At 41.8% G+C, this 22,890-nt stretch overlaps 1 long non-coding RNA gene across 1 annotated transcript; it reads left to right on the forward strand.

The window, feature by feature from the left end:
* Positions 1-19,781: 19,781 nt before the first annotated feature.
* LOC148646847 (uncharacterized) lies at positions 19,782-22,173 on the forward strand. Its single transcript, XR_015927712.1, has 2 exons — positions 19,782-20,628; positions 21,847-22,173. It is a non-coding gene; the product is annotated as an uncharacterized LOC148646847 (long non-coding RNA).
* Positions 22,174-22,890: the final 717 nt, after the last annotated feature.

Consider the following 22,890-nt stretch of genomic DNA (forward strand, 5'->3'; position numbering starts at 1 on the left):
GCCATTGATCCATCCAAGCATTTTACTGCAGCAATCTGGGTGAAGTGTGTTCTAAAAGGGCACAACAACAGAAAATTCAAACAACAGTCTTCCAATTACCTAACTGGAAACGAGACAGCAAGATGGGCCCACTAGCCTCCCTGTTTTTTTGTATCCCTGTGTCTCTGAACAGTTTGTACCTTCTTTGATCATTTTATCTAAGCAGGCAAGACAAGCATGTGCTCCATGTTGAAACACAATGTATAGGAATAATTTTCTGGCTGCATTTTCAGGTGAAAAGACAATCTATAGGGGGGAGATTTCAGTAAATTTATTTTCATTTAAACAAACTATAACTTTGGTTCCACAAGAGGGATCACTACCCTAGAGTCTCTCCCTGAAGTCAAGAGATGTCCTGTTCAATGTTTCGCTCTCCAGCCCCCACACAAAGTGCTGGAATTGAGGAGGGACTTACTCACCTGACTTTAAGAAAAAGTTAACTGATGCCTTATAATTCTGATCTTTAATCCTTCAGTCCTGATGTGTCTGAGCACACAGAGCCAAGTGCTGCTTTAACCAGACTCTCCATACTCCATATGTCTAGTCCTGCTGTCCTGGGAGTGTTCATGCAAACTGCTCCTCTTGCTCTGTCACAATACACAGCACCAAGCCTGTGTTTCCAGCACTGACTGGCTACAAGTGCTGCTCAACCCAGGAAGACAATTTGCATAGAAGAGACACTTTGCATTGGCAGCACATGCTTCAGTGCTCTGGGAGTGTTTATAGCCCTGTGAGTTTAACACTTCATGACTGAGAGCTGCCCTTCATGGCAACAGAACCAACAGCAACAATGACCTTCATCAGCATCTTCATCTGGACGCTACTCATCTCTGCTAAAGGTATAATTTAATACTTGACTGGATGCTGACTTATTTTTTTTTACATTTGTGACAGAGTATAACAGAAAAGTGTAAAATAGCTAAAAGAGACTAAAGCATTCAAATTAAATTGCTGCATGTCCTGTGTTTTGTCTTGTTTACAGAATCCAGTGGACAGGTTACTGTGACTCAGACTCCAGCAGTGAAATATATTCTCCCTGGACAAACAGTCACTGTGAGCTGTAAGACCAGTGCTGCAGTGCGTAATAATCACATAGCCTGGTTCCAACAGAAAGCTGGAGAAGCTCCTAAACTCCTGATCTCTTATGCAACTACCCGTCATACTGGGATCCCAGAGCGTTTCAGTGGCAGTGGATCTGGGACTGACTTCAATCTGACCATCACAGGAGTCCAGGCTGAAGATGCAGCAGATTATTACTGTAAGAGTTGGCACTACATCAACAGCAAAGAACTGTTAACACAGTGTTACACAGCCATACAAAAACCTCCCTCAGCAGGACTGCACAGCAACTGCACTGCTGCAGCTGGGACCTACTGCAGGTGCACTTACAAGTTTATTTTAGTACTGTAAGAGACCTTTAAAACAGTCACAATATTCAAAGAAATATAATTATATTATTTCTCATTTAAATCATATTGATTATGAGGCTTAAAAGCAAGATACTGATCACATCTCATATCTCTGGTATTGATCATGCTCACAAGAACCATGATTCCTGGTGGGACAGAAAGTCCATCCATCCATTTCCTAACCACTTTAACTTATAATGGGGCACAATGTCAACGTAAACATCATGCCAAACCAAACCTTTTCTTTTGTGGTGTGCTTGAAATAACAGAGATACAAAAAAATGACAAATACAAGAAAAAAACAACCACATATATACAGAATACAATATGATTCTACATTACATTACTTGCAAAGGGTGCAAGGCAGGATACACTCTATATGAAAGCCATTCCATTGCAGGGCAGACAGACATAAACACACACACTCTCACGCCGGGGTCAATTTTCCCAGCAGCCAGTTATTCTACCAGTATGTCTTTGGATGGTGGGAGGAGACCAGAGCACCTGGTGGGAAACCCACGTGATCCTGGGGAGAACATGCAAACTCCACACAGTGATAATCCCGAAAATTGAATCCAGGGCTCCAGTGCTACCAGGCAACAATAAAAAATCATTCATACAAACTGCATTTTTACTCACATACAAAGTACTCAAATAAAATGCATAAAAAGCCTAGCATTTTTCGATTTATACCTGTAATCTGCCCGTTTTGTTTTAACATGTCTCAAATATATATACCATTTCTTAATTAAGGACAGATCAGTTCTGGCTGTAAAATGCTTGCTCACAGTCAGTAACAGGTATCTTGACAGAAAGATTGAGACAGTACACACTGTCGGCCCGTTACTCTCTGGGACAAACAGTGTCGATCAGGTGACACACAGGCAAATGGTCAATCTCTGTCTCAGAGTGTCCCACATATTTAATGTTTGCCTTCTCCTTTAATGTTATTTAAGTATTTCAATATTCCTTCTGTCTGTTTCTGCATTGGTGGTTTTGGGGTTCACTTGCTTCTTTTTGAAGGTCGAACGTCCTCATTCGATCACCTCTTAACAAAGCAGATAAAACCAAAACTTTTTATAATTAAATAATCAAACATCTGCAAAGCCCCTGATTCTTGGATGTTGTTATTCCTTAAGAACTATACAGTACAGTAGGATCCCTGATACAGAATGCCTGAATGAGAATTTCTGCAGCTCTAAATTTCTATTAGAACTGGTGACTCTTCCCTAAAACAAAGAGAAAATTGATTAAAAAGTGTTGAGATGACTTATTATAGTCCTGAGAAATCTAGTAATTTGAATACAGAAACCATATTAATATTTACAATGCTTTCAGATTGACAGTACTGGGAAATGGGAAGGAAAATAAAAATGATCTGTCCGTCTGATCTGTTTCCATCAGGTTTTACAAAAGAGATGAAGGCACAGATCTGCTGCCTCAGGCTGTGAGTAAAGACCTTCGAAGCAGCTGTGTGCTTCTGGATTCAAGAGTTTTGGAAATAAACCAGACCAGAGGAGGTGTCCAGGTTGCGTACAAACACAAACAGACAACTCAGTCAAAACAACAGCGGCGGACTCCCTCCTGTTCACAAGCACGGCCAAGGCAACTCTAAGTGTTACACCGCAATAGACCAGGGAATGAGGGGGACAGTTTTCACAGAGGTCTGCTCTTTATTGTGCATAACTCGTAACTGACACAGAATGGCAAAAACCCGCCAAGGCATATAAGTACCATAAAGCAGTAAAACCCAAACGTACGCTGTGCGCGACACAACACTAAGCATCAGATTTAACCCCCCTCTCCCCTGGCGTCTCTTACCTGGTTGGACGAGTCTCTGTTCTTCCTGGGGAGGAGTGAAGAGGCCTGCCATCCATGGTGAGGGTGTCCGCGCTCTGTACGAAGTCGGGCTGGTGAAGTAGTGGAGCCTGGATGAGTCCAGCCTGGGTGCCTTTGTGCTCTTCACACCCTTCCAACTGACAGATTATCACCAGGACCCGCTCGTGCCCTTTCAAAGAGTCTGCTTCACGGGGGAACATACCGCCTTGCCCCACGCGGGGATCAAGATGTCCAGGAAGTCCGCTGTGAGGGCAGCCCGGCGTGTGAATGACAAAGCATCTGCTGAATCCATTCATCAAGTAAAGATGGAGCTTTCAAAAAGCCTGCAGGTCCTCTGGACTCTTCTTTCCAAAGCACAGTGATCACTACAGACTGGAGTGCTGTAAGCCCAGGCAGAGCCCCTCCAGAGGTCAGTCTCACTGACAGTCATTCTCACATTTCCCTGGGCATGAAAATAAATCAGAGCAGTGGCTCTCAGCCCTGGGGCTGCAGGAACACAGTCTGCTGGTTTTCATTCCAGCTGAACTCCTCCAGTGCGTGTTCATAACATTATTGATATTCTTGCTTGTTCAGACTTTTATCAAACTTCAGCTGTGCAGCATCAGCACACAGATCTTTAGGTGGCCTGTCCTCAACTTGCCAGCTGTTGATTCTGATTAAACAGCTCTTACTTAATGGTGAATTGTAAATGAACAGAAGGGTGGGAGTGATGTGGTATCAGACATGCCTATACCAGGACTGACACTATATCTGACCCGCTAATTTTAATGTGGGACACTATTAGAAAAGCACCCACAATTGGAATGACATTATTGAACATGCCCACTTTGGAGCCAGACAAGGTATGAGACACGCCAAAAAGAGGATTTTAATTCCGCAGGTCCAATTTGTTACGTCAGGTGCCACAGCGAAACTCTGAAACAGGTACAGATCTGTGACCTATTACAAATCTCTGTAATGAAAAATGACCTTTTTGGAATTTTGATACAAATCTGTACAAAAACCTCTCTCAGCTCTACAGGAGCTGATCTGGCTCATAAACAGGAACCACCAACTGCAGAGCTGCTTCAAATGGACTGCTAATGTGCTGCAGTGCAATAATTACATTCCTGTTACAACATGTACTGTATGTACATTACAACATGCAGTACTTTCTATACATGCAACTTTTCAGATACACATAGAGCACATCAAAGGAGCACTGAATTGGAAATTGTCTCTTAAGCTCTGGCTACAGAACATTATTTTTGCTGTGAAAGAAAGAATAGCAGTCATCCAATATTACAGCTGATGTGTTCTCTCTAATTTTGGAGTCTGAAATCAGGATTCAAGTGAAATGGATGGATTGGTGAAATATGGTCATGGTAAAAATGATATACACTATGCAACAGTCTCCAAGTAGTAACCAGAATCCCTTATTTCATATCAGTTTAAGAGCACCATTGCTGTTGGTCAGAATGAGTATCTTACATCACTTAACACTGTTTTCCAGCTTTCATCACCTCACTATCTCATTTCAGTCTTTTAGTTATGTTGAGTCTCAGCAGACGCACATCAAATTGGGACTGTTGAGTGTTAAAGTATGTTTCTCTGTTCTTTTTTACACCTGTACCTGCAGCACAGATAAAAAATACCTGGACTGTTTCCTTTCACTCAAATAACTTTCTTTCCATCATGCCTGGGCAGTCTAGTTTCAACCTTGAAATTGCCTACTGTGAGCAGCTCCAGCTTAATGATCATTTCCAGGGTCTGCACACAAACCTGGGAGACACATGGAGTTGTCTTCTGCAGATAAAGACTGAAGCATCTAGTTTTATGTAAAAGAATCTGCCAAATGCACAAATGTAATAATAAAACTCTTACATTTAAAATTGCATTTTTGTCAATTTCTTGTAGTACGGGTGTTGTTCTAAGTGCATTGGCTAAACCACAATGGGGACATTTACAGAACATCAAGTTCAAGTTCATTTGTCATTCCAGCCAAATACAAGTATACAGAGGAGCCAGATATCGTTCTCCAGGTCTACAGTGTGAATACAGACTAGAAACTGACAAGACAATGCTACAGACAATGTTTACAATGTTGACATAGACATTTCTAACAGGGTACAGGGTATATAAAGTGCAATGTGCATTGTGCAATTTACTGTATATGTAAAAACTAATTTTGTAAGACGCCGCTGCAGCAAATTTCTTTAAAAATATACTGACTTCCTGTTTTTTGGAGAATCTGTGGTGGGTTGGGACTGCTCATGAAAAGGAGAAAAAAACACAGTGAAAGAACACAGGGACAGAAATTCCCTCTCAGCTCCTACAGAATGACAAGTAACAAATTCTGAGACAAACAACAGCTTGTTTTTGAACTGCAATCCTATAGTGCACAGAAATAAAAATTTATATTAAATCATCAGCATCAAAACTGTTGCATCAGATATGATCTAGCCACTAGTACCCTCCTAACAGTCTAAAACTGGTTGTAAGATGTTCACATTTTGTATAATAATAATGATTTACTTCAAACTCCAGTTTGTGGATTATACAACAGTCATCGGACTGATCACAGATGGTGGTGTGCGTACAGGGAGGAGGTTGAAACCCTGGCAGCATGGTGCCAGGAGAACAACTTCTCTCTGAACATCAGAAAGACTAAGGAGATGATTGTGGACTATAGGAAACACCAGGGAGGAGATCACACACCTATCTATATCAATGGGACTGCAGTGGAAAGGGTCAGCAGTTTTACGTTCCTGGGAGTTAACATCTCAGAGGACTTAACCTGGACCCACCACACCAACACCATGGTCAAAACAGCACGGCAGTGCCTATTCTTTCTCCGTAGGCTAAATAAGTTTGGCATGCCGTCACATATCCAGGCCAACTTCTACAGGTGTACTATTGAGAGCATCCTGACTGGTTGCATCACTGCTTGGTATGGGAACTGCTCCGCCCAGGATCGCAAAGCACTGCAGAGGGTGGTAAAGTCAGTGTAGCTCATTACCGGCTGTGAGCTACCAAACATCCAGGATATCTACTCAGTTAGATATCTTAAGAAGGCCACGTCTATTCTCAAGGACCCCAGTCATCCCAGTCACAAACTGTTTTCTCTCCTACCATCTGGTAAACGGTACCGAGGGATTCGGTCAAAGTCCAACAGATTACAGAACAGCTTCTACCTCCAGGGAATAAAACTGCTAAACAGCAAACCTGCAGCTCCTTTAGCAAATCACCTGTAATGGCTACATGGATATTTTTCATTGTATTCAGCATACTGCACTGCTTGTATATATTGCATACACCATGGACACATAGCAGCTCTATAAATATTAAGTTTTATTCAATTTCTATTACATTATTATCTATTATTATGTAACCTTATTTCCGTAACCATAATTTTGTGATTTTTGTGATTCTTGTGATTTTTGTGAGCTCGCAGAAAAGACATTTCATTGCCAGCAACTACTGCTGCACGTTGTATTGTTGTGCATTTCATAAATAAACTTTGATTTGATTTGATTTCAATAACTTTGTCATGTACTGTAAGTTGCATTGTAGTGTTGTAATGTTGTAAATAATTGCATCTAGATGAAGGCAGTGTGCAAGAATGCTACTAATACTTTAGTTGATGCACAACATGGATGTCTGTGGATATTACTTCATGGAAATCTTAAATATGTGTGGCACATCAGGACTTTTTCTGTTCATGTATTCTGTTCATGCATGATTAAAAACTACATGCTGTGAAGGAGACATTTCCCATTCTATTTAAAGAGACCCTTTAAAAAATAAAAAAACTTTAAAATTATTTCATAAATGTAAAATTAATTAATGGTACTCAAAATTCAAAAGTATTGTAAATGTTTGTCTCTTGTCTTCATCTCTTTATGTCAGATCCAGCCATCAAAATACAGTATATTATTGCAGCTATAGGTGACAAGAAGCTAGATAGTCCAGATCCTGTGATTTAAGCATTCATAAAATTCACCTTGGTTCACCTCAGTTAATCAAGTTCAAGATCAGATTCTGTTTTCAATTTCTGAACTTGTGATATTTAATTGAAACTTAATGGATTAATTAATTTTCAATTAAACATCAAATTGGTTTCCACAGAGCTGTTCAATTACAATTACTGGGTTCAGATTAATGTACAAGTTTTCTTGAGGGAATATGCATGTGATTAATACAGAATACAACAGCAGTAGTATAAATTAGAAATATAACAACTGTAATGTTCAGTAGAATTCAGACAGCAGCAGAGAGCAAAAGCCCAGCAGAGGCAGTGCTGTGAGTTCAGTGCAGCAACAGTAGGGTATGAGTGGGGGGTGGAGGGTTAAAGGGTGGAGTTTAGGAGTACAATGGTTGTGGCAAATATTTATCTTAATACTGTAAATACTTCCATTTTAAAATAAAATTCAACAAAATTTAATCAACATTAACATTCCACTGTCCAATTACAATAAACATGTCCAAGAATATATAGAGAAATATCTAGAAGCCTTCAACGGGTTACTGTTTCCCTGGGGTATAAAAAGGAGGCAACATACAGGAAACACTCATTGCATTATCACAGTGAAGAACAGAGAGCTTCTTCAACACTGCAGGGAGATGGTAGTTAATGCCACAGGGTGAGGGAATGGCTGTAAAAAATATCTACTTGTGACAGATAGCCTAAATACCTGTGGATCATGCTGCCTCAGCAAATTAAAACTTGCAACTGTAGAATAATTATAGTGCAAGGATTTTTTATTAAAGCAAAACTTTCCTCTGGAGGCTCTTCAAAACCCAACACCAACCTCCACCTTGAATTCCCTGTATATAACAAAACCACTTCATCACCCTCCAGCAAGTGGAAAGAACAGCCCCTCAGTGTAGCTCCCTCTGTTGTCAACTGGAGGCTACAAGTCCCTGCTCTCTTCTATAGGGAGCTGCTGTCCCCTGGAGGCTGAGAGCAGGCTGTGTGAGAAATTCCTCCTCCTGGGTTGAGATCGTGAGGAGAGCAGGGTTGTAATGATAATGCTCTCCCCACAGTCCCCAGCAGAGGGAGATGTTGTACAGAGTGAGACGATGTGATCTCTCCCTGGCCCTCACCTACTGGGGTCTCCCGTTGCTCAATGTCTCTTTTAAATTCAGTCAGGGATCAGACAGAAAGCCCCTCTCTCTCATCTTTCAAAAAAAATGTGACTAATGAATGATGCAGAACAGAGGAAAACTATCCATCCATTTTCAAGTCCTACCTCTGCTCACTGCTCAGATCAAAATGTCAGGTCTGGCACAGGATTTATATACAGGAGAATAAAGTGCTTTGCATACCAGAGCTACACTATTTTAATTAACAACTACAACAGCTGCTCTTCTCCATTTTCTACAGACACAGAAAGACAATTTGCATAGAAGAGACACTTTGCATTGGCAGCACATGCTTCAGTGCTCTGGGAGTATTTATAGCCCTGTGAGTTTAACACTTCATGACTGAGAGCTGCCCTTCATGGCAACAGAACCCACAGCAACAATGACCTTCAGCACCATCTTCATCTGGACTCTTCTCATCTTTGTTCAGGGTATAATTTAATACTTGGCTAGTTGTTGTCTTAAACATATTTTTAATTTTTAATTTGTGATGGCTATTAACATATTATGTACAAGCTTTACAGAAATGTAAAAATAGCTAAAATAAATTAAGTCATTCTAGTTCTTGAATTCCTGCTTTTCCTTTGTTTTTTCTTGTTTTCAGAATCCAGTGGACAGATTACTGTGACTCAGACTCCAGCAGTGAAATCTGTTCTCTCTGGACAGACAGTCATTGTGAGTTGTAAGACCAGTCCTGCAGTGCATGGTAATGTATACCTAGCCTGGTACCAACAGAAAGCTGGAGAAGCTCCTAAACTCCTGATCTATCTTACAACTACCCGTCAGAGTGGGATCCCAGAACGTTTCAGTGGCAGTGGATCTGGGACTGACTTCACTCTGACCATCACTGGAGTCCAGGCTGAAGATGCAGCAGATTATTACTGTCAGAGTTTACATTACCCCAACACTAAATATCTGTTCACACAGTGTTACACAGCCGTACAAAAACCTCCCTCAGCAGCACTGTACAGTGACTGCACTGCTGCAGCTGAGACCTACAGTACTGCAGGTGGACTTACATGTTGATTTTAGTACTATAAGAGATCTTTTCACAAAGTTACAGTATTACAGTTACAGTACGCCCAGGGAATTGAATCCAGTGCCCCAGCGCTTCCAGGCAGCAATGCCAGAACTCAAGAAATCATTGCTACAAACTGTATTTTTAATCACACTGCTCACAGAATGACATGTGAGCTCAATACCAGATTGTAGTGTTTTTTGGGGATTTTTTTTTATATTTCTTTAAAGTTTTTATCCTCCTCTGTTTACAGTTGAATACTTCAAAGATACATTGTAAGTGTAAGATTATATCTCTTGGTACTAATGAAACACCACTGGTCTGTTTTAAAGATAGTTGGATTTGGATAGTTTTTATTTCTTAAACTTTAGAAGAAACTAAAGAAATTCTCCTGCAGTTTAATCAGCTCAGGAACACTGTGATGTCTGGGTCTGGCTGCTAGTACAATGTACCAGTTGTCTCTCCTGTCCTCGCGGGGGCACTGTGGAGTTGGCTAGTTCTGGTTGCTGTGGAAACGCAGTCACACAGGAAGCTGGCTTCACCTGTGGATCACCACGTCCTCCCCGTCTCCTGGTGAAGCAGGCTGTTTAAGGTCTGACTGAGCTCTTCTTTGGGCTCCAGTATAGAGCTTCAGCTCTGAGCCACTGCCTTGTTCCTGGCTGTGTCTGTGTTTCTCCTTGGACTATCGACCCGATTTGTCTCAACTCTGGCTTTGCATTTTCCTTGAGTTTCACTTAACTGTGTACCTGGACCTCTCTAGTCCTAAACCATCAGATGTTTCCTTGTTCCTTTGATGTGTCTCTCCAGCTCAGAGCTGAATTCCATTGTACCAGTACCGGTTACATATGGCAATAAAGTTCAAGTTCAAGTTCAAGTTCAAGTTCAAGTTCAATTGTATCCTGACTTCAGTTCTGGTCTGTGCTTTGACTGTTTGCTGCTCCTGCCTGCTGCTCACCAGCTGCCCTGTTCCAGCTCTAGGGTTCATCTTATCACTTCAGGCCACTTGTCACGATTGTAATCCCTCCCCCTTAAGGGCGCTCCGGCTCTTTCACATTTTAGTTGATCTTGTGCACCTGCTCCCTGTTCCAGCCCTTCCCTACAAAAGCCAGACACTCACTCTGTTCCTGGCTCTGCATTGGAACACGTAGCCTGGTGGCCCACCTACCACCAAGTTGCCCTATGTCCGCGGCTTGAGGGTATAGGCCTCCTATCGGCGTCCTGAACCAGCCGAGTCCAGGACTTGGAGTGCCTGGTCCTGTTAATCATTTTTATTCCCTGTCCTTGCACCAGATCCTGTTCCGGCTTTTTTGTTTTCATCTCCTCCTGGATTTCACGGCTTTTGGACTTTTGGTCTTTGCCCCGGTTTTCTCCCTATGGACTTCCTGGGATTTGTTCGCTTGGACCACCCCCCCGAGCACCAGTGCACACTCGTCACGCCCCCCTGTTTGTCTACCAGCCCAGTTCCTTGTCTCCTCCCTGTGTTTGTTTCACTCACTTCCGCATTCTGCTGTCTGCATAGGGTCCTGAAAAACCCTTCGTTACACCACTGTTACAGTTCCACCTTAAACAGCCTCATTACACCCATAAGTCTTGTTTCTCTTAGCGTGGATTCCATGTCATAGTTATGGGACCCTCATACAAGTCAGATTTAACCCCCCGCTGCCCCTGCGCAAGAGAGAGGGCCTGCGGAGTGTCCACTACGACAGCTGGACTGAACTCTTCCTGGTCTTCAAGGAACGGTTCTAGGAGAAGGAAGGGATCCGCGGACAAGTCTGTCATGGATCGCCTATCGATCTTTATTTACTACCCGAGCGAAGCACTCGAGAGCGGGGACAGGCTGGTCTGGCATCTCACAGCTGGTCGGACGAGTCCCTGTTCTTCCTGGGGAGGAGCGACGAGGCCTGCCAGGAGATGGTGCTGAGCGACCGGGCCGCCATCCATGGCGCGGGCACCTGCGCTCTGTACGAAGGTGGGCTGGTGAAGAAGTGGAGCCTGGATGAGTCCAGCCTGGGTGTCTTTTCGCTCTTCACGCCCTTCCAGCTGACGGATTATCACCAGGACCTGCTTGTGCCCTTTCAGAGAGTCTGCTTCACGGGGGAGCATACTGCCCTGCCCATGTGTTACGTCCCAGTGTGTGGTCCATGTGTGTTTTGTTGCTATGTTCCACACTTCCTGACCTTGATTGTTCTCCCTCCCCCTTTGGTCCATCATTACACCATTGTTTCCGTATGACGTCATCAACATTCAGCTTCTCGGCCAATCAGAGTGCAGCTTATTTAGTATATAACTTGGAGGTTTTCTGAATGAATGGGCCTTTTGTTTGACTTAGGTCCCGCTTTGCTTTTGGTTTTGCTTCAGCTTCGTTTCGCCTCGTGTATGTGTGTGTTTTCGTATAGCTTCGGCTTTTGTTGGTTTGTATTCGTCTCTTTGTACTTTCGTTTGTTTATCCTGTATTTAGCCATTACCTTGTCCAGACATATTGTATCAACCTCTGTGTTCTTTTTTACTGTGTTATTTGTGTCTACTCTCGTTTGTATTCGTAGTTCACTTGTGTATTTGTGTGAACTTTTGTGTATAGGGTTAGTTTGGGTTGTCGGGTACATTCTACACACGTAGTTGATTTTTGTATTAGTCTCATTAGTTTAGTATGGGTGGTTTTGGGTAGTCAGTGAAGGTTAGCTAGGGTGATTGAAGATGCCAAAGACCAAGTGTTTTGGGTTTTCTTTTGTAGTTAGGTCAGCTTTCCCTCACTTTCTTAGCCAGCTCCATTTTGTTTGTTATTTTCTTTCCTTTGGCACCACTCTAGTTCCCTCTCACTGTGTGTTATTGTGTCCTACAGTACCAGTCACTTATTCACCTTAAAATAAATCACTTTTGCACAAACACTTGTTGTCACGCTTCCTAAGTCCCTTACCAGAACCCACCTGTATCCAAAAACTATCCTAGATGTTACACCCCTTTACCCCTAGACACTTGGGGTTGTAACACCATGTGTGGATCGAGACGTGCAGGAAGTCCGCCATGAGGGAGGTCTGGCGTGAGAACGACAAAGCAGCTGCTGAAGCCGTTGCTCATGTAAATCCCCCTTTCCAGCTGAAAAACTTCAACTATTATTATTGCCAACTTGCTTCATACATATTGTAAGTTTTGCACCTAAGAACTGGTATGTCTTCCAATATGTTTACACTATTGCACCTTACTCCTCAGATTGTACTCTTGTATATGGTCTGAAATTGTCTATTGTTTTTGTACATTAGCACTGTACTGCAAAATGTGAAATGCACTGTGTCTTATATATAACTGTGATGTCTACATGTTTCTGCACATCTAAACTGTAATGTGAGCACATAGTGTGATTGTGTTTTTGTGTCTCCCCATCTCTTGTATACTGTCCACTGTGTAAATATTTCAGTAATGTTAATGCTCCTGTGTGCTTTTGGTGTGAGCAGGTTCCAAAAGTGCTAAGGCAAATTCCTGTACCTGATAAGTACTGGCAAATAAAAATGATTCTGATTCTGGAGCCTTCTTCAGGTGTGACAATGTAGGTATGTTCATGGAAATCTACAAATATTATAGAGAGGGGCTGAAGACATGCTATTACTAGGCTATTGAATTCTCAAATGCTGTAGTAGTCATTTATAGAGATTGGACGAGCTACAGTATGTCTCTTTTTTCTATTTTAATATGATTATATCTTGCTTGAAACCAGGGTGATTATTTATTTTAATGTCAGGACAACAATGGAGCATGTTTATCTCCTGGAGCTGCTTCAAGGGGAACATCATGGAAAAAAATAAAATAAAACAGGAACTCAACTGGTGCTAAGAAGATCATTTAATCTATGGATTTAAGAGGGGCATAAACTTCATTTTGAATCACAATGGATAGGAATGATTTTTCAGGATGCATTTCCAGGTGATAAGACAAGTACTGTGTGTATAGAGTAAGTCTGTATTCGTAATGAAGAGGTTCCAGTACATGTATTATCATTGAAAACAAAATCACTTTCATGCCAAACTTTAAACACGTGTTTGTCGCAGTTTCTGTTACAAGTAGAAATGACATGGCTTTCCAAATGTACAGTATGTTATTCTTGTTGTTAAACAATACCTGCAGGGATCATGAACCAGGTTAGATTGTGCTCAGAGTGATACTGTTAATACAAAACAGTAAAGAAAACCAATATTGAGTTGAGCTCTGAATGTCTGAAGCACATTGAGAACCCAGAAATCCTCTGCAGACACCTCCCACATTCAGGCTTTCCCTGTGAGTGTGAAGGGATTTTACAGCTCAGAGCCAGGGCTCGTGAACTCAGAGAAGGGTTGTGTAGCTGCACAGGCCCATATTCTCCAACAATTCTCTACTTACAAGAAAACACATATGTTCACTCAGAGATAATAATCTTGCCAGACCTTGGCAGCATATCACTCTTATTGAGGGTTGGTTTCAAAGATACCCTCTCAACTGTAATCTTAAAGTATAATTATTGTACTGCAAGTTTTTTTATTGTTATGAGCTGCAGATTCAAATGCTGTTCTTATTTCAATACTTTCAGTGCATCATATACAGAAACTGATGAAACAGAGTGAAACTGGTGAACATCCCGAAGTACAAAGAAGAGGTGTGAGGCAGCAAGATAGGTTCACAGGTGAGGTATCTCAGTATCAGGCAGACTGGATTCTTAGGAGAGGCTGTATTGAAAGGATGAAACAATCTGTTGGACACGCAGGGTGAAATGAAAGCAGCACTGTTCTCACTCACTGAGACAAGTGTCACATAAGAGGAGCTGAGCACTGTTTTTTTTGGGAAAGAGACTCTCAATTCAGTGTTCAGTGCTGCCCTCTAGTGTCAGTAATATGGCAATTACACTGAGACAAGAGTCGCATCAGCAAGAAGAGCAGCAGCGTTTGCTAGCAGAGACGGAGACTCTCAATTCAGTTTTCAGTGCTGCCCTCTGTTGACTAATAATACAGTAATCCCTGTGCAGCCCTCTTACAAAAAAATCATCATTATACAGAACAGTACAAGTGTAAGCAATTATAATAATTATTAAAAGCTTTTAGACTACAGTATGCTGACATCAAATGAATTTGAATTTGGATTTACACAGCAAAATGCAGGAAAAGTGCATTTTGATGGGACACAGTATTTGTGCATGTGTACAGAGACAGGGTGATGCCAAACAAAAACTTTTTGAAAAACACAAATTCCAGGACGGCACACAACCCGTATTACAGCTTGCACACGGTTGGCGTTCCGTTTACTGTTTCCAGCGATAACACTTGGCATAAGTCTTACTATCAAGTCAAGTGAATGTATTGCGTTCAATGTTTAAAGAGGAGGCAATGTACAACCTATGTACGGGACATGTTTCTGCAGCTTCACATCAAGAAGAACATACTGAAAGTTTGGAAAGCCGTGACGTCTCTTCTCACAGAAACGGTGAAAACGATAAGCGTTTAACCTGGGAATGCTTACTTCCGGAAGCGCATTGCTGCCACTAAAGAAAACAAAATCCTCGATAAGGAATTTTCTCGTACGAGATAGTAATTCTCGCGTACTCTATATGATCATGCGACAGCACGATCGCCATATACTGTAATACCTCTATCGCTCCATGCGGACTTACAGTTTTAAGCAGTGGAGCTGATTGCACGTGTAACTGTTCATAACGAAGCCATCATTGCTTTGATCTCTAAATCCCAAACACTTGGTCCTAATGCGTATAATGATTCTGTTCATATTTGCTCACAATTGCAAGACTTCATTATGACTAAACCCCAGCCGGAAGTAAATCCGTACTAATTCTGTAGCGCCTGACATTGACACGATCATTAAACCGAAAGTGCCAGCCAAGCTCTAAGCGGTAGCTTTTATATGCGTTCAGTGAACAACACCACAGGTTGTGTATACACTGAAGTAATCATTGCTATCTTGTAATCTCGTAGAAAGGGCGATTATTTTACCCTTGGTGGCAGCAATGCGCTTCCGTATTTACTGACACGACGTTGTACTTCATGTATACAAAAGACAGAACACGTGTTACTTTATTTTTTTTTCCCGAAAAGAGGAGTTTGGAAATATTCTGCTGTTGTTTAAGTCAATGCTACTTTGCAGGGGACTAGGACAGCCACTGGCCAGTGCCGCTGACCATTCTGAACGGGTGTACACCCTAGATAGGCTGTCGGAGTCCCTGTAAATAGTTATCCCGGTTTTCCAGCCCCTTCTATATCTGTACCCACTTATCACTCTATACCACGTACTGTACGTGAAATGACCCCAGTGTGTTCTACCCTGTTTCTCTCTTTATTCCCTTTCTCTGTTGGTGGTGCTGAGCCGGACGCACGTCCAACTATAAAGCGCTGTGGTTTTAAATGAGCCCGAGTTCCTGTCTCCAACCTCCCTGACCCCGTCTCGTTACAATATGCAGTACAGTGCAATATACAGTATTAATATAGTAGGCACCATTGTCCACAAATACACTTGTGTGTAAACGCAATACATGCCTCTCATATACGAGATACTTTTCTGCAATGAATCTCGCATAAATGAGATATTTTATAATAATAAGCCTCCGTACACTTCCGTGCTCCACTGTCGGCATTTCTGTTGTATTTTACTATGTCTTTGTGCAATCACAATATTTTCCTGCTAATTGAACAAGAAATCCAATGACACATATTACTTTTAAAGGTAATCTTTATTTCTTTATCTAAATGCAAAACTGTAAAGGTTTATTTATCCCATAACTCCCTGTGGATTGTAATGTATGTGATGTGAGTCTTAGTTGTGTATAATAAGGTACTGTACAGTATATACAGAACTGCATCTGAAATACAGGTGAACAGACTAAAGACTCTCCTTCAATTCTCCTGCCATTTCCTGCCACTGCTGGTAACTCTGCTGAGTCACTTCCAGCACAAAGAATTGCAGTTGGTTACCTCAGCTTCAAAACTACATTAATCTTAATACAGCCTGGAAGAGTCATACACAATCTGAAGTACTCCAATTTTTTTCCAAGAATAATAGCTTTTTTCTACCCATTGAATGCAGTAAAATATTATCGCTACAGTACTGTACTGTATGTGTAATTACAGCAAGTAAAATACTTGGTAGGATGTCTAAGTCCTCATTTTACATTACTAATACCTCCATTTCCTGGGAAAGCAGAGATATTATAATTTCCGTATTCTATTAAATAAAAACACTTTCTGAAAGATCACATACTGTATGTATCTACAGTATTTTGAACATTTTTCTGCTTTGTTAAGCTTTGTGTTCATCTTTCACTCTTTGCCACAGTTTATCCTAGATTAGTTCCTCTGACTTCAGCACATCTCTTTTGTTCTGCTGTGATCGGTACAGACAGATTCAACAGACAGGCTTAAAGTAATCTTTTTCGTAGAGATTATTCCTAAACTACCACAAGATCCATCTGTCACAAGATACTGTACAAACATTAAGTAGTTACATTCCTTAGAGAAAGCATAAAGACAATTAGAGCATTACAAGCTGACGGGAACAAGGAAAAACGCATTGATTAAAAAAATACCCTGCTAACTAAATAACACTGATATAATAAAAAAGCTGCAACTTTGTATAAAATCATTGTTGCTGAATTATGATTTATAATGTGATTGGCTATAAAAAAATATCTGCTTCAACCTACTGTAAATACCTGCGGTGTCAATGTTGTCAATAGGGACATGTGAGAATAACTGCTCTGACCCTATGGGGTGATGAGAGAGTAGTTTGAATGAGTTTGGCGTCCAAATCCCAGGAGCAAAAGGAAGAATATGAGGTCGGGGTAGGAAGGCTGGGTCGGGTTTCCTGAGTGTCAGGTCGAGAGTATCCAAATCCAAAAGACGCTAGACAGAGACGAAGTCGAAGCCAAAGATTGAACGGGGTTGGGTATCCAGAAGTCAGGTCAGAAAGTTATGTGCATAAGAGAAAGTCAAAAGTCGAGCTCAACAGTGAGCGGGGACTGAGAGGAGTGAGAGGGTATAAATAGGAAAAGGTGTGAGAAGTGATAATAGCTTAACTAGTGCGCAGGTGTTGACGGACAGAGGTGCACACTGGAATAGGGTTCATGACATGAGGATCATGCGGCCTCCGAACATTAAAACTTGAAATTACAGAATAATTACAGTGCAAGGAGTTTTTATTAAAGCAAATCTTTCCTCTCGAGGCTCTTCAAAACCCAACACCAACCCCCACCTTGAATTTTCTGTATATAACAAAACATCAGACCGGTGTGTGAAAGTGTGAAATCTACCCTCCAGCAAGTGGAAAGTACAGCCCCCTCAGCGTAGCCTCCCTTTGCTGTTGACTGAAGGCTACAAGTCCCTGCTCTCTTCTACAGGGAGCTGCTGTCCCCTGGAGGCTGAGAGCAGGCTGTGTGAGAAATTCCTCCTCCTGGGTTGAGATCATGAGGAGAGCAGGGTTGCAATGATAATGCGCTCCCCACAGTCCCCAGCAGAGGGAGATATTGTAAAGAGTGAGATGATGTGATCTCTCCCTGGCCCTCACCTACTGGGGTCTCCTGTTGCTCAATGTCTCTCTTAAATTCAGTCAGGGATCAGACAGAAAGCCCCTCTATCTCATCTTTCAAAAAAAATGTGACTATTGAATGATACAGAACAGAGGAAAACTATCCGTCTATTTTAAACTCCTACCTCTGCTCACTGCTCAGATCACAATGGCAGAGGTAGGATTTATATACAGGAGAATAAAGTGCTTTGCAGACCAGAGCCACACTGTTTTAATTAACAACTACAGCAGCTGCTCTTCTCCATTTTCTACAGACACAGAAAGACAATTTGCATAGAGGAGACACTTTGCATTGGCAGCACATGGTTCAGTGCTCTGGGAGTGTTTATAGCCCTGTGAGTTTAACACTTCATGACTGAGAGCTGCCCTTCATGGCAACAGAACCTACAGCAACAATGACTTTCATCACCATCTTCATCTGGACTCTCCTCATCTTTGTTCAGGGTACAATTTAATACTTAGCTAGTTGTTGTCTTAAACATATTTTTAATTTGTGATGGAAGATGTGTCTGTTAGCGTATTATGTACAAGCTTTACAGAAATGTAAAAATAGCTAAAATAAATTAAAGCATTCTAGTTCTTGAATTCCTGCATTTCCTGTGTTTTGTCTTGTTTCCAGAATCCAGTGGACAGGTTACTGTGACTCAGACACCAGAAGTAAAATCTGTTCTCTCTGGACAGACAGTCACTGTGAGCTGTAAGACCAGTCCTGCAGTGTATGGTAATAACCGCCTAGCCTGGTACCAACAGAAAGCTGGAGAAGCTCCAAAACTCCTGATCTATGATGCATCTTCCCGTTATACTGGTATCCCAGAGCGTTTCAGCGGCAGTGGATCTGGGACTGACTTCACTCTGACCATCACAGGAGTCCAGGCTGAAGATGCAGCAGATTATTACTGTCAGGGTTTCCACTACATCAACAGTAAAAATCTGTTCACACAGTGTTACACAGCCGTACAAAAACCTCCCTCAGCAGGGCTGCACAGCAACTGCACTGCTGCAGCTGAGACCTACAGTACTGCAGGTGCACTTACATATTTATTTTAGTACTACAAGAGACCTTTTCACAAAGTTACAGTATTCAAAGAACTGTGATTAAATTATTTATCTTTTGAATCATTTTGACTGTGAGGCAGGGGAGAGAGATATTGATCACATGTGCCATCTCTGATATCCAAGGGGTTTTATTTTCCTGCACCTGAGAAGTGTCGTGTTTGAAATAATAAAGATACAAAAAAAAACATAGATACAGGAAGAGAAAGAAAAACATAAGTAACACATATATCCAAAATACAATATGATGCTTCATTATTTGAATTAATAGCAAAGGGTGCAAAAGGCAGGATACACTCTGGATGTGAAGCCAGTCCATTGCAGGGCAGACAAACACACACACTCACAGTGGGGTAAATTTCCTCAGTAGGCAGTAATTCTACCAGCATGTCTTTGGACTGTGGGAGGAGACCAGTGCACCTGGACGAAGCCCACCAAACACAGGGAGAACATGCAAACTCCACACAGTTAGCACCCAGGGAATTAAATCCAGGGCCCCAGCGCTACCAGGCAGAAATGCCAGAACTCAAGAAATCATTCCTACAAACTGTATTTTGAATCACACTGCTCACAGAATGACACGTGAGCTCAGTACCAGACTGTAGAGCTTTTTATTTGGAAAAAAAACGTTTTCTTTAAAGTCTTTATCCTCCTCTGTTTACAGTTGAATACTTCAAAGATACATTGTAAGTGTAAGATTATATCTCCTGGTACTAATGAAACACCACTGGTCTGTTTTAAAGATAGTTGGATTTGGATAGTTTTTATTTCTTAAACTTTAGAAGAAACTAAAGAAATTCTCCTTCAGTTTTATCAGCTCAGGAACACTGTGATGTCTGGGTCTAGCTGCTAGTACAATGTACCAGTTGTCTCTCCTGTCTTCATGGGGGCGCTGTGGAGTTGACTAGTTCTGGTTGCTGTGGAAATGCAGTCAGACAGGAAGCCGGCTTCACGTGTGGATCACCACGTCCTCCCCATCTCCTGGTGAAGCAGGCTGTTTAAAGTCTGACTGAGCTCTGCTCAGGGCTCCAGTATAGAGCTTCATTTCTGAGACACTGCCTTGTTCCTGATTGTGTCTGTGTTTCTCCTTGGACTATTGACCCGATTTGTCTCAACTCTGGCTTTGCATTTTCCTTGAGTTTCACTTAACTGTGTACCTGGGTTGCTTCTCTAGTCCTAAACCATCAGATGTTTCCTTGTTTCTTTGATGTGTCTCTCCAGCTCAGAGCTGCAATTGTTTCCTGACTTCAGTTCTGGACTGTGCTTTGCCTGTTTGCTGTTCCTGCCTGCTGCTCACCAGCTGACCTGTTCCAGCTCTAGGGTTCATCTTATGACCTACAGACCACTGTTACAGTTCCATCTTTAACAGCCTCATTGCACCCATAGGTCTTGTTTCTCTGTGCCTGGATTCCATGTCATAGTTATGGGACCCTCATATAAATCAGATTTAACCCCCCTCTCTCCCTGTACAAGGAAGAGGTCCTGCGGAGTGTCCACTACCACAGCTGGACTGAACTCTTCCTGCTCTTCAAGGAGCAATTCTGGGAGAAGAAAGGGATCCACGAGGGCAAGTCCGTCATTCTCACATTTCCCTGGGTATGAAAATAAATCAGAGCAGTGGCTCCCAGCTCTGGGGCTGCAGGAACACAGCCTGCTGGTTTTCATTCCAGCTGAGCTCTGCACCTCCAGTGCGTGTTCATAACCACAGATATTATTGCTTGTTCAGATTTTTATCAGACTTCAGTTGTGCAGCGTCAGCACGTAGGTCTTAAGGCGGCCTGCCCTCAATTTGCCAACTGTTAATTCTGATTGAACAGCTGTTACTAGTTGATCATTTAAAGATGAACAGACAGGTGGGAGTGATGTGGTATCAGACACACCTATAGAGGGAGTGACCCTATATCTGACACGCCTACTTCAGGGAGGGACACTATTAGAAAAATGCCCACAATTGGGATGACATTTTTGAACACACCAACTTTGGAGATGGACAAGGTATCAGACATGCCCACAAGAGGATTCTCCTACTGCAGATCCAATAGGTTACATTTCAGGTGCCACAGTGAAACTCCAAAACACATACAGATCTGTAATCTATTACAAATCTCTATAATGACATGTGACCTTTTTGGAACAGAAAGCAAATTTACAAATCTCATTGTATTTGAGAAGGAATGACTACAGAAAATTCCTTCCTGGGGAGAAACTCTCCTAAATCTAGAAAGCTGTTAGGTATTGCTGACCAGTTGTGAATATCCTAACCTCATTTCAGCAGAAAATGTGGAATCCCTCTCTATAAAAATGATATTGAATTTCTTCTATATTATCATGTGGTTGTTTCATAGCATTCACTATAGAAGATCCTCTATTATTATAGTACTGTAGATATGTTCATGAAAATCTGCAAATATTATAGAGAGGAGCCTAAGACATGCTATTTCTATACAATTTCATTCTCAAATGTTGTAGTAGCCAGTTATAGAGATTGCAGGAGCTACAGTACATCTCTTTTTTTAATATGATTATATCTTGCTTGAAACCAGGATGGTACTTGATTTTAATGTGGCCAACTAAGGAGTTGCTTCAAGGGGAAGAGCATGGAAAAGAAATCATTAAAAGCAGGAAACACAACTGGACCTAAGAGGGGCTTTTTGGCTCTCAGATGTTTTGCAAGGTTTTGGATTTCCGGAGATGGAAAAATGTATTGAGCTTAGGAAAATGTACATAAAGTGTCACAGTTGACATCCCTCCTCTAGAGGGCACTCCACTACTCTCTTGTCATTAATTCAGTGTGATTGTTTGTATGTTCTCCAGGGCTTGGGGCTCAGCACTGGACTGTGGATATCTAGAGGCTTGGTTATTACCAGGCTATGGCTTGCCTGAGGGCTTCATCCCTGACATCCCCGATCTCTGAGCCCGGTGCCTGGAGGATCCCTTGATGTTCCTGTGTTTGTGCTCCCCCTTCCCGGGGATTTGGCCCTTGTCCTTGTCTCTGGATGGATCTCCAATATCAAAGTTTTGGACTGTGCCCTGACCTATGTGTGGACCTGCTTGATTTGGTTGCCTTTGATTGTTCCCTTGTGCACCTGTTCACGTACTGTCACTGTTCAATAGTATCACCAATAAACCCTGTTTATCTTCGCTGAAGTCCACCTCCTGTCTCTTCCGGATTCTATTGCCTCACATAGGGTCTTACAACAAACCTGGGATGGATTGCTGAACCACAACCATGACATAAAGTACATTCACAAAACAAAAAAGGCAGGTTTTGCTTTCTCAAGCTCTTTCTGCAAGGGTTCTGCTCCAGTTAGCCAACCTTGTTGTTCTTTAAGAACACCATCCCCTAGTCCAGTTTGTGACAGTAAAGTCACTTCTGGTGAAATATTGTACAAAACATGTTGAATGAAGTCAAATGCACTGCAGACATTATTCACAGTGAAAACAGAACACAGGAGAGGAATCAAGACTGATGGAAAAATTTACATCTTGAAAGGATCTAAGTTTATCAAATATCTGATTTCAATACCTGGATCAAGGTTGGATTTGGGGAAAGTAATAGGAGTGGAAAGAGCTTATATATGATCAAGAACATGAGGTATCACTTTACACACAGAAATGTAGATGCTTGGAACAAGCTGACACACCTGTGATATACTGTAGAAGGTGATTCCATTCAAGAAGAGACAGGATGAGCACCTTTGATCATCAATAATCACCAATTAACTCAGCTGTTGCATCTAAGGCAGCCCATTGATCCAGCCTAGTGTTTTACTGGAGCAAATTAGATGAAGTTCATTCTAAAAGGACACAACAGCAGTGGTCTAGCTGGAATTTCAACTTCAATTTTAAAACCAAGAA

Source organism: Lepisosteus platostomus, chromosome 16 (assembly GCF_059453375.1).
Source record: "Lepisosteus platostomus isolate fLepPlt1 chromosome 16, fLepPlt1.hap1, whole genome shotgun sequence".
In the NCBI taxonomy this organism is placed as follows: Eukaryota; Metazoa; Chordata; class Actinopteri; order Semionotiformes; family Lepisosteidae; genus Lepisosteus; species Lepisosteus platostomus.